Source organism: Schistocerca piceifrons, chromosome 2 (assembly GCF_021461385.2).
Source record: "Schistocerca piceifrons isolate TAMUIC-IGC-003096 chromosome 2, iqSchPice1.1, whole genome shotgun sequence".
NCBI lineage: Eukaryota > Metazoa > Arthropoda > Insecta > Orthoptera > Acrididae > Schistocerca > Schistocerca piceifrons.
In genome coordinates, this window is record NC_060139.1 from 606,410,103 (window position 1) to 606,424,569 (window position 14,467).

At 44.4% G+C, this 14,467-nt stretch overlaps 1 protein-coding gene across 1 annotated transcript in view; it reads right to left on the reverse strand.

The window, feature by feature from the left end:
* LOC124777411 (galactoside 2-alpha-L-fucosyltransferase SEC1-like) overlaps positions 1 to 14,467 on the reverse strand; it is a 50,502-nt gene that overhangs the window by 35,135 nt on the left and 900 nt on the right. The window lies entirely within an intron of this gene.

Below are 14,467 nucleotides of genomic sequence, written 5' to 3' on the forward strand. Positions count from 1 at the left end.
TGGTGATGGTAGTGATACACAAGGTGTTAACCAAAGGGCAGTTGACCAGTAGGAACCATTTCAGAATGGAATATACGTCCCCCAGCGGGACTAGGTAGGGTTCACGATCTAAAATGACTGACGGTCGTCCCCGCAAATGGCCGACATGGCTCTGGATGATTCGGGGACCGTGACGGCGCCGCTCCACTGTTGTTTGAGGCAAAAGCTTTCGCTGGACAGCCACGCTTTTCCAGGCCTGGGTCGGACCATCGGGACCATGGAGGACCAGTGTATTGAACGTAAGCGTCATATACGCTTACAACAGCCGAGCAAATATTCTACAACGTAACACTGCCTTTGTACCGACTACCCTATGAAATGTAACAACGTGGATATCCTAGCCCACGTTTGCAGCTGTTGGATTAATGTTAATAAGGAGGCAGTTAAGATTAAATCATCGAGTGTTCTTATTAGCAGAAGTAAAGGTTCACGCTTAAATCTCGTTCCCTCCTTAGCCAAACAACAGAGGGACAGGCTTGATGTTGTTTGCTTACTTTCTGATAATTAATATTCACTATCGACAACTTCTGATGTTGCGCATCTTTGCTTCTATGGTTACTCTACTTGAGTATGTGTGTTGTCTTTCTGCATATGCCCTACACACGCACCAACCGACCCACAAACTGGACGTGTGTAGACGGTTTGTCCGACCGAGCGACCAACATTCCTCATCGAGATGTCGGGAGGGTAGGAGTACCCGACAGCTGACCCTTCGCCCCCCTTCCTCCACCCCAACCCCCTCGCCAAAACTTCGTCTTTTGTCGCTGCACATGGGATTAAATGCTGTTATAATATACATGACAGGGTGCGAAGCTGACATAACTTTAAGTAGAGAGTTTCTGGAGAAATTTAGAGACTGCAGATGATTGTGGGACACGTCGTGCGAGGGGCACAGCAATATACATGCAAGAAATGAAGCACTTTTTTTTCATTTTCTACGAGTCTGTCGTAGTTTCGTATGCCTTACACAGAGAATAAAAGTCTGTCCACCTTCTGTAGTTCTGTTTTTATATTTTATTTCCGATACTTAAAGGAAATAAAGTCTAAAAACGGAAATATCGACATGCAAAGGTCGTTACTTCATAAAATATACTTCTTTCATTGTTATAAATGGTGAGAAGTCCGTCCATCCTATATCCAAGCCCTCTGCTATGAAGAGAAGAACGTGGCTTATTTTTTTACAGGCCCAACAGTTGCCATGTGCTTCGTTTTTTACATATCTTCTGTTGTATTTGTTAGATGAAGTGCGCCACCACCATGTATAGTCTTTCTTCCTTGAGTTTAAAATGAGTTTCTTAAGCTTTCAGATCATCTTTTATCCGACATAAATAAATAAATAAGTTTACATGAATTTCTTTTTATTTTGTATTACCACGAAGTATTTCCTAAGTCACTACAAACCGCGTTGCGGGTTTCAGGAATCAATTTAGAAAATAAATCGGTAAGGGGATTACAACTCCACTGAATCTGAGGTCGTCTTAACTTCTGCCAGTCGCTAGGAATCAATGTAGCAAACAGCCTCTCCCCTCAGCTTACAGCCTCTCTCATGACTATTCTTTTTCGTCAAGAATGGTTTCATGATATTCAACAGCTCCGGAATGCATGATCCATCCCACAATTAAATAATTACGAAAAGTCATCTGATCCCTGCTGCTTAAGTAGCAGAATGTTGGAGAATTTCTTTCCTTGCATTAGTCACTTCCTTGCCCACGGCTTTCTCTTGGCTTTTGTTGGCCTTCTTACCTCTAAAACAGCCAAGGCAAATCGGTCTCTTTGTTCCTGTGTGAAACCGAGCGGGATCTCGTACACCATAACGGACTTAAGATAAACAAATCAGAATAGGGCGGCCTGGAATCACTGAGTACAGTCGGTCGGGAGGTGTGTAGGCTACCACGAAATTGTCGGTCGGTCGGTGTGCGCCTGTCGAAAAACTGGCGGTTGGCGAAGACGCCATCCAGCTGCATTTGTGGACTGAATTTTGGAATGTATTTGCTTCTGTTACCGTATGCTTTCAGTTCGCTATCAATTATGAAAACCCCTGTATAAATCAGCGAGCGGCATATCCGGCACTCGAGCCTTGATATTTGAGTAGGCACGAGTTAGCCGGCTGCGCTCGCCGACGCGCCGCGTGCTCCGGCTGCCACAGGCGAGGCCAGGCGAGCGCAGCAGGGGACGAGTTAGCCGACGCTGACGTGGCGCGCTCTACCAGTTTTGTGACGTCACTTCCTGCTATTTTACGTCGAGGAGCCATTTCGTCACGTGAAACACAAATTAATAATGAGTTGTCTCTAATAGAATGATCTCCTCCACGCCAGCCAACATATCCGAAAACATCGATCAACTCGCACTTGTCTTCCATGATGTACTTAAAGCTTTTTATCAAGGCAGGAAGGTACGTGCAGTATTTCTTGATTTCCGAAAAGAATTTGACTCAATGCCACACCTACGCTTATTGTCAAAAGTATCATCAAATGTCGAATCAAGTGTAATTTGTGACTGGATAGAGGACCTTTGGTGAGGAAGAACGCAGCATGTTATTTTTGGTGGAGAGTCGTTGTCAGATGTAGAGGCAACTTCGGGTGTGCCCCAAGGAGGTGCTTTGGGACCCTTACTGTTCATGTTGTATATTAATGACATTGCAGGCAATATTAATATTAATTTTGCATATGATGCGGTTGTCTGATCCGCCAGGTTAGCCGAGCGCGCTAACGCGTGCTTCCTGTCTCGGGTAGGCGCGCTGGCCCCGGATCGAATCTGCCCGGCGGATTAACGACGAGGGCCGGTGTGCCGGCCAGCCTGGATCTGGTTTTTAGGCGGTTTTCCACATCCCCTAGGTGAATACAGGGCTGGTCCCCACGTCCCGCCTCAGTTACACGGCTCGCAGACATCTGAACCCTTTCGCACTATTCCATGGATTACACTAGTCGCAGCCAGTTGGGGTACACTCATTCCTCCCCAGGGGTACGGGTTGGAACCAGGAAGGGCATATGCCCACCCCTTCAACTAACATTGCCACATCCAATTAACCATGCCGACCCCGCGTATTCGGGGGAAAAACGGCACAAGCAAAAGAAAGAAAGATATGATGCGGCTGTCATAATGAAGTACTGTCTTACAGAAACTGCATAAATATTCAATCAGATCTTGATAAGATTTAAATTTGGTGTAAAGACTGGCAACTTGTTTTAAATGTTGAAAAATGTTGTGCACTTTCACAAAACGAAAGGAACGTAGTTCTTATGACCATAATATCAATGAGCCACTGTTGGAATCGGCCAACTCATACAAATAACTGAGTGTAGCTCTTTGCAGGGATACGAAATGGAATGGTAGAATACTGGGGAAGTGGAATCAGACTATAAAGAAGAACGCTTACAAATCACTCGTGCGGCCGGTTCTAGAATATTACTCAAATGTCTGGCACCCATACCAAATAGGACTTACAGGAGATTCTTATTTAACACACACAGAGAAGTGCAGCGTATGTGGTCACAGGTTTGTTTGATCCGGGGAAAAGTCACTGAGATACTGAAGAAACTGAACCGGCCGACTCTTTAATATAAACGTCAGCTACTCCGAGAAAGTCTACTAACAAAGTTTTAAGAACCAGCTTCAAATGATGACTCTAGGAATATACTACAACCCCTGTGTATTGCTTACATAGGGATCGTCAAGATAAAATTAGCACGCACAAAGCCATTTGATCATTCTTCCTGCGCTCCATAAGTGAATGGAATGGGAAGGAAGCTTTGCAGAATACAGATGTAGATGTAGTCGTAGAACTTCTGCGATATTTGGGCAACGTGCTACTTAATAGAACCAAGAACGTCCCCCAGAACGGCCCACGCGTCACAAGCAGAAAGCAAGACGATATACTGTATTTGTCGGTGGGTTTTGTGGTATACTTTACACCCTATGAATATATGCTGTTTCTAATCATCAGCACATCGAATGTCTCGAGAACGAATCATTATTGGTATAACTGTTTGTAATAAAATGACGGGAAACGTCATATTGGTGGCAAAAGAATGCTCGTATTTAGTTGTTTTCGCGCTGTACTGGCCCCGGATCGAATTTGCCCGGCGGATTAATGACAAGGCCCGGTGTGCCGACCAGTCTGGATGTGGTTTTTAGGCGGTTTTCCACATCCCCCTAGGTGAATACCGGGCTGGTCCCTAAGTTCAGCCTCAGTTACGTGAGTCGCCGACATTTGAAACACTTTCGCACTATTTCACAATCTACACTAGACGCAGACAGTTGGGTACACTGATCCCGTCTCGGGAGGAGGGGGGGAAGGGGGAAGGGTACGAGGTGGCGGCAGGAAGGCCATACGGCCACCCTTAAAACTAACACTGCCAAATCCGTTGTAACCACGTCGACCCTGCGATCGCTGCGGGACTTACGCGTAAGCTAAAGAAAGTTGTTTTCGCGCTGTAGCTCGCGTGTTATGGGAGTAAGCCGTTTTAAGGAAGGCAACCACGCATTGAAGATTCATGAAAACGTGTCATTCTTGTTATGATTTTTTATGAGTAAGACAGCTGCAGCATAACGCAGTTGCTTGAGGCGCTACGTTACGGAACCGAGGTCAAACCGGAGAAGTGTTCGTGTCCTGCTTTTTTTTTCACTTTTGCTTTTTCTAAAGGGTTGTGGCTCTTTCTTATGAAATTAAAAGAAATAATATCTGTAATATCTGATGTTATGTAAATATAAGTGCACTCTCTGTCAAGAGTGAGTGTGTTCCATCTGATGAGCTTTTATGTTCTGGCGTCCTTACTGAGTGGACATGCATCTTTCATTTTTGTCTTATTACATGCGTACATGTCCAAAGGAACATTGCATCGTAATTCAGAACAACATAGGCACTGCACTGTCGTAATGCTAGTTACGTTGTTCCGCCTGTGGGTACATAAACAGTAACTTCTGTATCCGTGAAGTAATAAGAGAAAAATGAAAGACGCATATCCACTCAGTAAGGACGCCAGAACATAAAAGCTCATCAGATGGAACACACTCACTCTTGACAGAGAGTGCACTTATATTTACATAACATCAGATATTACAGATATTATTTGTTTTAATTTCGTAAGAAAGAGCCACAACCTTTTAGAAAAAGCAAAAGTGAAAAAAAAGCAGGACACGAACGCTTCTCCGGTTTGACCTCCGTTCCGTAACGTAGAGCCTCAAGCAACTGCGTTATGCTGCAGCTGTCTTACAGGCACTACGGCGACTACAGCCGGGCAAGCGACTTTCAATTAAAATGTCTCACCTATACAGAAATACACATAATTGATGTACGGATACAGGTTGCAAACACTTGGTTGACGACATGTGGAAGTTTGGGGTCTGGCAGTCAGTCGTGCTCAGATAGCCAAATGGTAAGGCGACTGCTCGCGATAAGCGGGGGGGATCCGGTTCGAGCCCCGGTCCGACACAAATTTTCACGGTCGTCATTCCATTATACAGCTGATGGTTGCCCATATTCGCAATTGCGAATACATATCATGTATGTTTAGCATATGATCAAGAGAGGAAGTGTGGCTTTTAACAGGGCTAACTTAGGAATTCTACGCGCGTCCATTTTCATGAACAAATCGTATGGTTTGCGAGCCAGAGATGTCGACAACGGCCGCTGGAGAACGCTAAGAACCCGTAATCACATTAACCAGATAGTTCCATGTAGCGATAGTGCTGTGTCTCGTGGCGCTGGATGTCCCGTCTGCATACAGGACAGCGTTAGGTGCCTCGTCCCGTGTGCCGACGGCTTAAAGGGCAGCACAGGACGCACCCGCAGCCGCGGAAGTGACGCCAACGCACATAAAGAGCGTGACGCCTATCCCGCAACACAAAAACAGTTTCTGCATCCTGGTTGTGCTGTACATTGTGCTGCACGCACAATTTCAGGCTGACGCAAACGCAATGATATCTGTCACTGATCAACAAATGCACCGTCGTTTGCGAGTTGCATCCCTGCTGCTTGCTCAATATCAGAACAATCAGTAGATTACTATCACCGGACAGTTCAGTGTAGGCCAAGAAAATTAGATTAAAAAAAAGAGGACGCCTTGGAACAATTTGGTGTCGCTCACGAAACTGTTTCTTATCACTCAGCCGGCCGGAGTGGCCGAGCGGTTCTAGGCGCTACAGTCTGGAACCGCGAGACCGCTTCGGTCACAGGTTCGAATCCTGCCTCGGGCATGGATGTGTGTGATGTCTTTAGGTTGAAGTAGTTCTAAGTTCTAGGTGACTGATGACCTCAGAAGTTAAGTCCCATAGTGCTCAGAGCCATTTGAACAATTTTTTTCTTATTACTCAAGCATGCTACCGTTATGATTAATCGAGTTTGCCCTGATTTCAGAGTATGTCTTCCATTTTGAAGAAATCTCGAAACTGTTGCACCATTTCAGTTATCCCCGATTTGTCAGAAACTAAGCTATCAGTTTAAAAGTGCACACGGACATAAAATACAGAGCGTTAAATTATGAGTCGATTAAGTAATAATGCGTTTCAATGCGATATAGAAGTGCAGAAATACTACATCAAAGTAGTCTTCCCAACTTCTATTGAAAACCACGTTTTCTCTCCGAAATACGTTCAATATCAAAGGAACGATCACACTCCAAGCAAAATTTTATAGCTCCAAAATAGCAGAGCGTCAAATTTGCTTTTCAGGAATTGGAAGGAAAAGAAAAAAAAACATATATCGCTGACTGTACAGACATTTGAGGAACCGTCGCACTTGTCACAAACCGATCTCGCTGACTTCGATATGTCGAGCCGTTGGCCACTCAACCACTGCATTCTACAATTCTTCGAAGGCAGAACCCGACACTCAGTCCATCACATTCTCTTGCACATCTGTTGCACCAAACTCATAGCATCAAACCTCACACATACAGCGTGCAGAAAAACAAGCTGATAATAAGGTTGGGGCAAAGAAGGGAACGTCGAAACCAGCAAACTTTTTCAAATGTCTATGTGTCTGAAATGCATCGTTGTGGAATTAACATCATAAAACGACATGTCATCCGCGACTAGGAGTGTGTCGATTTAAGCTAACTTGCACCAGCCAACACCTGTTATGCTAAAGAGAGAAGTTACTAATTAAAATAGCTGAAAATATCGGTTGCAGCTGAATACTCAAGGCTAGACAAACTTCAAATTCGTGTCCATTCTTGGTAAAATTAAAAGAAATTTTTCTGTGATGTGTACTACGTAAAGCTGCACTATTAAATTAACGACACTAAAAGTACAATAATGCCTTTAATTCGTAAAGACAGGTCTTAGGTCTGTCCACATTCGTTCCTTTTAATGTGTGTCAGGGCGCTGATGACCTCGCTGTTGAGCGCCCATAAGCCCCAACACACCACCACCACCACCACCACCACCACCACAGCAAGCAGCAGCGTATCACATCCTAACATGTTCATTTACCGGACAAACTTTCCGAAGCAAGTCGCTCACTGGCTGCCGTTTTACGTCCTTGGCTCCACAACGATGCATTCCAGACCTTTAGTTACCAACAGCTACATCTGTACTCCGCCAAGCCACCTTTCGCTGTGCAGTGAAGTATACATTGTTTACTAGTGTCACATCCCCCTCTTAGCCCGCATCTCGTGGTCGTGCGGTAGCGTTCTCGCTTCCCACGCCCGGGTTCCCGGGTTCGATTCCCGGCGGGGTCAGGGATTTTCTCTGCCTCGTGATGGCTGGGTGTTGTGTGATGTCCTTAGGTTAGTTAGGTTTAAGTAGTTCTAAGTTCTAGGGGACTGATGACCATAGATGTTAAGTCCCATAGTGCTCAGAGCCATTTACATCCCCCTCTTCCTGTTCCAGTAGTGTACGGTTCGCGGGAAGAACGGTTGCTGGTAAGCATCCGTATGGGCACGAATCTGTCTAATTTACGCGAGATATATTTTGCAGGAAGCAATATAGTGGTTGACTCTTCGAGGAATGCTCTCAGAACTGTCTGAGCGTCTCCGTGACGCTTCGTGCTAACTGAATGGCTTAACTTGGTGGTGGAACAGGCAGGACAGTCCCTTGGCAGGATATCTTCCCGTTCCAAGAGCTTCTCCACAAGCACTGTTCGATGCGGTCACGCATTGTCGTCCATAGTAATGAAGTCAGGGGCGTAAACACCGCTGAAAAGACGCACATGGGGAAGGAGCAGAGTTTCACAGTAACGTTGACTGGCGATTGTACCGTGTTCAAAGAACTGGTCGCCAGTATGCCCATGCAGCATTATGTCTCCCCACACACCATAACCCTGGACCACGAAAACGATCTCGTTTGAGAATATTACTGGTTACCTTACGTGTCGCCACTTCTCGCCATTTGAGGGTATGTGCAGCGTTCACCTATTAAGTAAGGTCACCAGGGGACCACCATGAATAGCGGTGACTTCAGTGTAATTATTGTCTGACACTCCACTCCTTATCACATTCGTCAGGTATCAGCAAAAACACCCTGTGAGTGCGTTAGCGTCACTAGAATAAATTACTGGGGTGAGGAGTGAACCCTTATTCTACGACAGAGCATATCGGTGTTTAGCTGTACAAAATTTGTTTAATTTCTGTATCGTTGTCAATGAAGCACACTGGTTTACGTAGATTGTGACATGACAATTTCAGGACAATTGTCAAGATAACATATAACGTCCTGACTAGCAGAAATAACACTGAACATAACAATATCAAATTTAAATAGAAGGTTCTTTACAAGATTTTTCTTACATCTAGACAGTGAAGCACTGTCTGAGTTGGCCAATATTACGTCAAATCATCCGATTCCGGTTCTATGTTCAGTACTATTTAGGATGACAATCAAGTCTACAGAGGACGGTTAGTTTTTGTAACAAGATATGCAAAACTTATTCAAGGTTGCTCATGTTCACAGTGGGCGCAAGCTGCTGATCCAATAATTTTACGCTTCTGCCAGCGGCATTTACCTGTAGCTGCGACGTGTTGTTGGCTGAAAATCCTATAAAAAGCTAATCAAAATCTTTACTTATTTTATCAGCTGAGACTGCTCTATGTTTCTCGTTAGGCGAGAAAACATGCACTCATCCATAGTCTGCAAAATATGGCGATATACACGAGCATAGATGGAGCAGAGTGTATACTACAACGCCCTCTCAGTTCTCGCAAGAACAATTAACTACGTGGCTGTTCCCTTTCTCCACTATCGGAGCACAACGAGTCTTCACCCAATTCCTAGTGTTCACACAAAGTTCCTCTTTTGGCGTCATACAGATCGTGATGCGCCCTGTTCTACACTTCACGCTGGTTCAGAGGAGAGTCCCTGAAGTTTTCAGTATTCTGTCTTTCTTAGCAAAAACTGTCCCGCCCACCTGTGTTCTTTCGTACTTTGCATCATGGCATGGGAGCGTTCCTTTCATCTTGTGGAAACTACCCCCACCAATCGCAAAGGGCGTACCTTTAAACTGCGCCGTGCTCTCGCCACTTCTCCTTCTTCCGAGTTTATTTCAGCCAATTGGACATTTTGTGCCCGCTACTGACGCCTAGAAGTTACACGCGTACATCACGTGAGCAGCATGGACCTTTCCAGTGATCAGTCAATGCGACTCTCTTTTAAGGGCGTCTCCGGTCTTTTTGTATCCATCTGGAAATTTCCCAACGCAATTTTCTAAAGAATTTCTCCATCGCAGGCAGCGCTGGGACGTTACCTGCTCCCTTCGATATATCATCTGGTGCGTTCGTTGTCTCTCCTGTTAGAAGCCTTTTGTTGTATGCGGGCCGTGGATGTGCAACTTGAGTCTGTCCCAAACTAAACCATTCCTTCCAGCAGCTTTTTTCACCTTTTGCTCGTTGACATGTAGGAATGTAGGATTTGGGTTCGTTGCGTTAATGCTGTCGAGTCGAGTGCCATACCTTTCTGCATTACATACTGTACATTTTGATAGGCAAATGTGGTCACCCAAAGTATGTCAGGTGACGTATCCATCTGTTTGTTACGATATATAAAATCTCATGTAAGGTGCGAAATTACATTCATTCAAGCTGACGCCTTACAAGTGTTTAAATAAAACTGTCATTTCTGTTCGACTCAATGCAGTTTTTATGTTCAGTTATACTCTAGCAGCTCTTTGTCTGTATGGCCCAAGTTTCATCGAGCTATGTTACTTGGCAGTGACACATTATGCGAAAAATACTTTCATCCTTAAACGCATATCTTAAGAAAAATGGCTCTAAGCACTATGGGACTTAACATCTGAGGTCATCAGTACCCTAGACTTAAAACTACTTAAACCTAACTAACCTAAGGACATCACACACATCCATGCCTGAGGCAGGATTCGAACCTGCAATCGTAGCAGCCCCGTGGTTCCGGACTGAAGCGCCTAGAATAGCTCAGCCACTGCGGCCGGCCATATATTAAGAGCTACAAGCAGTTCATCTCGAAGACTGTGAAACATATTTCTACTACTGAACAAATGCTCATAACGTTTACGATATACATTATAGAGCCCATGTTTACCAGAAAATTTTTTGTTGGTTTGGTCCCGACTACCTCCTCCCAAAATATGGAAAGCAAAGAGCTTGCAGTAGAATAGATTCGTTGCGCAGTACCGAAGATGTGATAGTGCTGACAGTTTTTAAGATACCCATTTTAGAGCCCACGCTTACTAGATTTTTTGCTTTGAATAATCGTTCCTGTCATATCCCTGAAATTGACTGTTCCACCTGCGATGCCGTTTATGTACAGGGTGTTAAGGATAAGGTAAAGACACTTTTATTGGTGACTGAGGGCACGGTAGCGAACTAAATTTTGTCAGTATTCAGTTCATTTCCAGACAAATAATAAATTATAATTGTTGGTAGTACTAGTTTTTAGGTTAGTTAGTACCTTGAAGTACGTGTGGCAAGAGCAAGCCATTAAAGCTTATTTTCTCCTGGACAACAGGTCAGGTGTTGAAGTGTGGGCATGTGGACACAAAATGGTTAATCTATATGGACTGGCGTAGTCCACTTAGTGGTGCAGTTATGACCGCATATAAAACATCGGATAGAGAATTATGTAACCTGTTTGCAGGAAGACTGTTAGTCACCGAGAAAGAATCACTAACACGCTGAAATGGGTACATATTAAGGTACCAACGATCACAATATTTGCACTTATACCCCTAACACCCTATATATAACCGTTCGATTTCTAGAAATAAATAAAAAAGTATTTTATTTCCTATAATGTGTTTTGCATTTTTTTACCAAATATTAATTTATTGTGAATACTCGTTTTAATGCAATTAATAGTAGAAAACAAAAATGTTATTTTCAGCCATACATTGTGTTTCATTATTTGCTAATTAATGTTTCCATTTCATAATAAATCATCATCATCTTCATCATTTAAGAGTTCCAGTTTCCCAGGTACTGGTAATGAGACTCTTCCACTACGTCCTGTTCACGGAGAACATCATCCACTGTCCATCCTCTGGTCACTAGATGAGCCTTAATCAAGTCCATCCATCGGGTTCGAGGTCTTCCTTGAGGTCTTTCTCCATCTACCTGACATTCCAAATTTATTTTGCCTATTCTGGTTGGCTTCCTTCTCATCACATTCCTGTTCCAGCGACGTCTAGATGCGCCTATTCTATCTGATAGGGATGTCTTTATTCCGGCTTCTTTCCTCACATACTCATCGCTTAACTTGTCTATCTTGGTCTTCTGGATGGTGGATCTAAGAAATTTCATCTCTGACGCTTGCAGCCTTGATGATTCTCTTTTTGTGAGGGTACATGTTTCAATACTATAGGTCAAAATTGGTATGATCCATTTAATAATAAATATGAAATTAAAATAAAACAAAAAAGTGGCATTTAGAAAGAAACGAACCTTTGACTTCACAATTACAACACTTATTACACAACTCACTGAGCTAAGGGCGGCTCTGTTAGTTCTAAATGGGTTACATTTACGAGCTGCAGGAAATCTTCAAATCTTTTATAGAAGAATTCTAGTTCATATATTTACACTAAGGTGACAAAAGTCATGGGACAGCGATATGCTCATATACAAGATGGCGGCGGTCTCGCGTAAAAGAGTATGAAATGGCAGTGCATTGGTGAAGCTATCATTTTTTTGTACTCAGATGATTCATGTGAAATAGTTTCCGACGTGATTTTGGCCGAACAACTGGAATTAACAAAAAATTTTGGAAATTTGTGGCAAGTTCTATGGAACCAAACTGCTGAGGTCATCGGTCCCTAGGCTTACATACTACTTAAACTAACTTACGTTAAGAACAACACCCACACCCGTGCCCGAGGGAGGACTCGAACCTCCGTTGGGAAGAGCTGTGCGAACCACAGCAAGGCGCCCCAGATCGCACGGCTACCCCGCGCGGCCGAATCAACAGACTTTGAACGCGGATTGGTAGTTGGAGCTAGGTGCATGGGACGTATCATTTCGGAAATCGTTAGGAAATCCAATATTCAGAGATCCACAGTGTCAAGAGTGTGCCGAGAATACCAAATCTCATGCATTGCCACGGAGAATGCACTGGCCGACGGCCTTCACTTAACGACTGAGAGCAGTGGCATTTGTTAGAGTTGTCAGTGCTAACAGAGAAGCATCACTGTCAGAAGAAACTACAGAAATCAATGAGTGAGGATGGTGCACCGAAGTTTGGCGTTAGTGGTCTATAGCAGCAGACGACCGACGCGAGTGCCTTTGCTAACAGCACGTTATTGCCTGCAGCGTCTCTCCTGACCCAATGACCATATCGGTTGGACCCCAGACGACAGGAAAACCGTGGACTGGTCAGATGAGTCCCAATTTCAGCTGGTAAGAGCTGATGGTAGGGTTCGAATGTGGCGCAGAACCCAACCACGGACCCTAGTTCTAAACAAGGTAATGTACAAGCTGGTCGTGGCTCCATAATGGACTGAGTCCTTTGGTTCAACTGAGCCGACCATTGACTGTAAATGATTATGTTAAACTAATTGGAGAGCATTTGGTACCATTCATGGGCTTCACGTTACCAAACAACGGTGGAATTTTCATGGACGACAATGCGCCATATCACCAGGCCAAAGTTGTTCACAACAGGTTCGAGGCAGTTCGAGCAAATGATTTGGCCACCCAGACCTCCCGACATGAATCCCATCGTTTTATAATCGAGAGGTCAGTTCGCGCACAAAATGCTGCACCGGCGACAATTTCGCTATCACGGACGGTTAAATAGACAGCACGATTCAATATTTCTGCAGGGGTCTTCCTACGACTTGTTGGGTGCATACCACGTCGAGTTGCCACACTACGCCAGGTAAAAGAAGCCCCAACACGATATTACAAGATATCCCATAGACGTTGTCACCACAGGGTATGTCAGGACACCGACCTTCAAATTCTGTAAGTGTAATTAAAATGGAAGAGTGTCAGTCCTTGTTATGTGAAGAGGTAAGAGTAGGAGGAGAGCTCGTGGAGGGCCGCTTCCGACCAGTAAGAAAAACAGTAATTTCCAAGAATGATTGCCTACCGAAGTCGCAGGATCCAAACGATACACATCGAACGTGCGATAGTAAATCGATCGTGCGAGTCTCGTGGCGGGCGATATGATCAATTATTTGTGATCGTCATTTTTATGTTTTCCGTCGTTCCTTTAGTTCGTGTACATTGCATTCCCGCCCTAATTATTTGTGACTTGATTGGGAATCCAAGACGGTTTCCGTCGATAGCGAGTGTAATGCCTTGTGTTCCTGACGTTTCTTCCGCGGATTCTCTGACATGGAAAACTCTAATTCCATGTTTATCCAGCATTGAGAGTTGTTTAACTTTTTGCCGCAAATATGGACTCCTGCCGGACGAGGGAAGGAGGGACTGTGTTGACTGTGGTGCTGCAAAGTCTGTAACACTTCGTAAGAGGAGTGTCGATGCTGAGCCGGCCTGAGTGACCGAGCGGTTCTAGGCGCTACAGTCTGGAACCGCGCGACCGCTACGGTCGCAGGTTCGAATCCTGCCTCGGGCATGGTTGGGTGTGATGTCCTTAGGTTAGTTAGGTTTAAGCAGTTCTAAGTTCTAGGGGACTGATGACCTCAGCAGTTAAGTCCTATAGTGCTCAGAGCCATTTGACCTTTTTTTTTTTTGTCGATACTGAAATACCGCTGCAATTTAATTGCGGAAAACGAAACAGTATCAGGAAAAACACGTGGTTCGACTCTTCGAAGTTATCCATTCAGACGAGTGTAATTCTTGTATCGTGCTGGATTCGAGAGTACACGTTGCAAGCATCAAAACTGAATTTTCTGCAAATACCGTGTGTGACTACTTCGGGTTTTGCCGAGAAGTCTGTTACATGGTAGTGACAAATGATAGTGTGCCAATTTGTGGGGCGAATAAAGTTGTAGAAGTAGACGAATCTCGTATAGCTAGACGATATAGCTAGACGAAAGACCTTCAAAAAGTGAAATTGG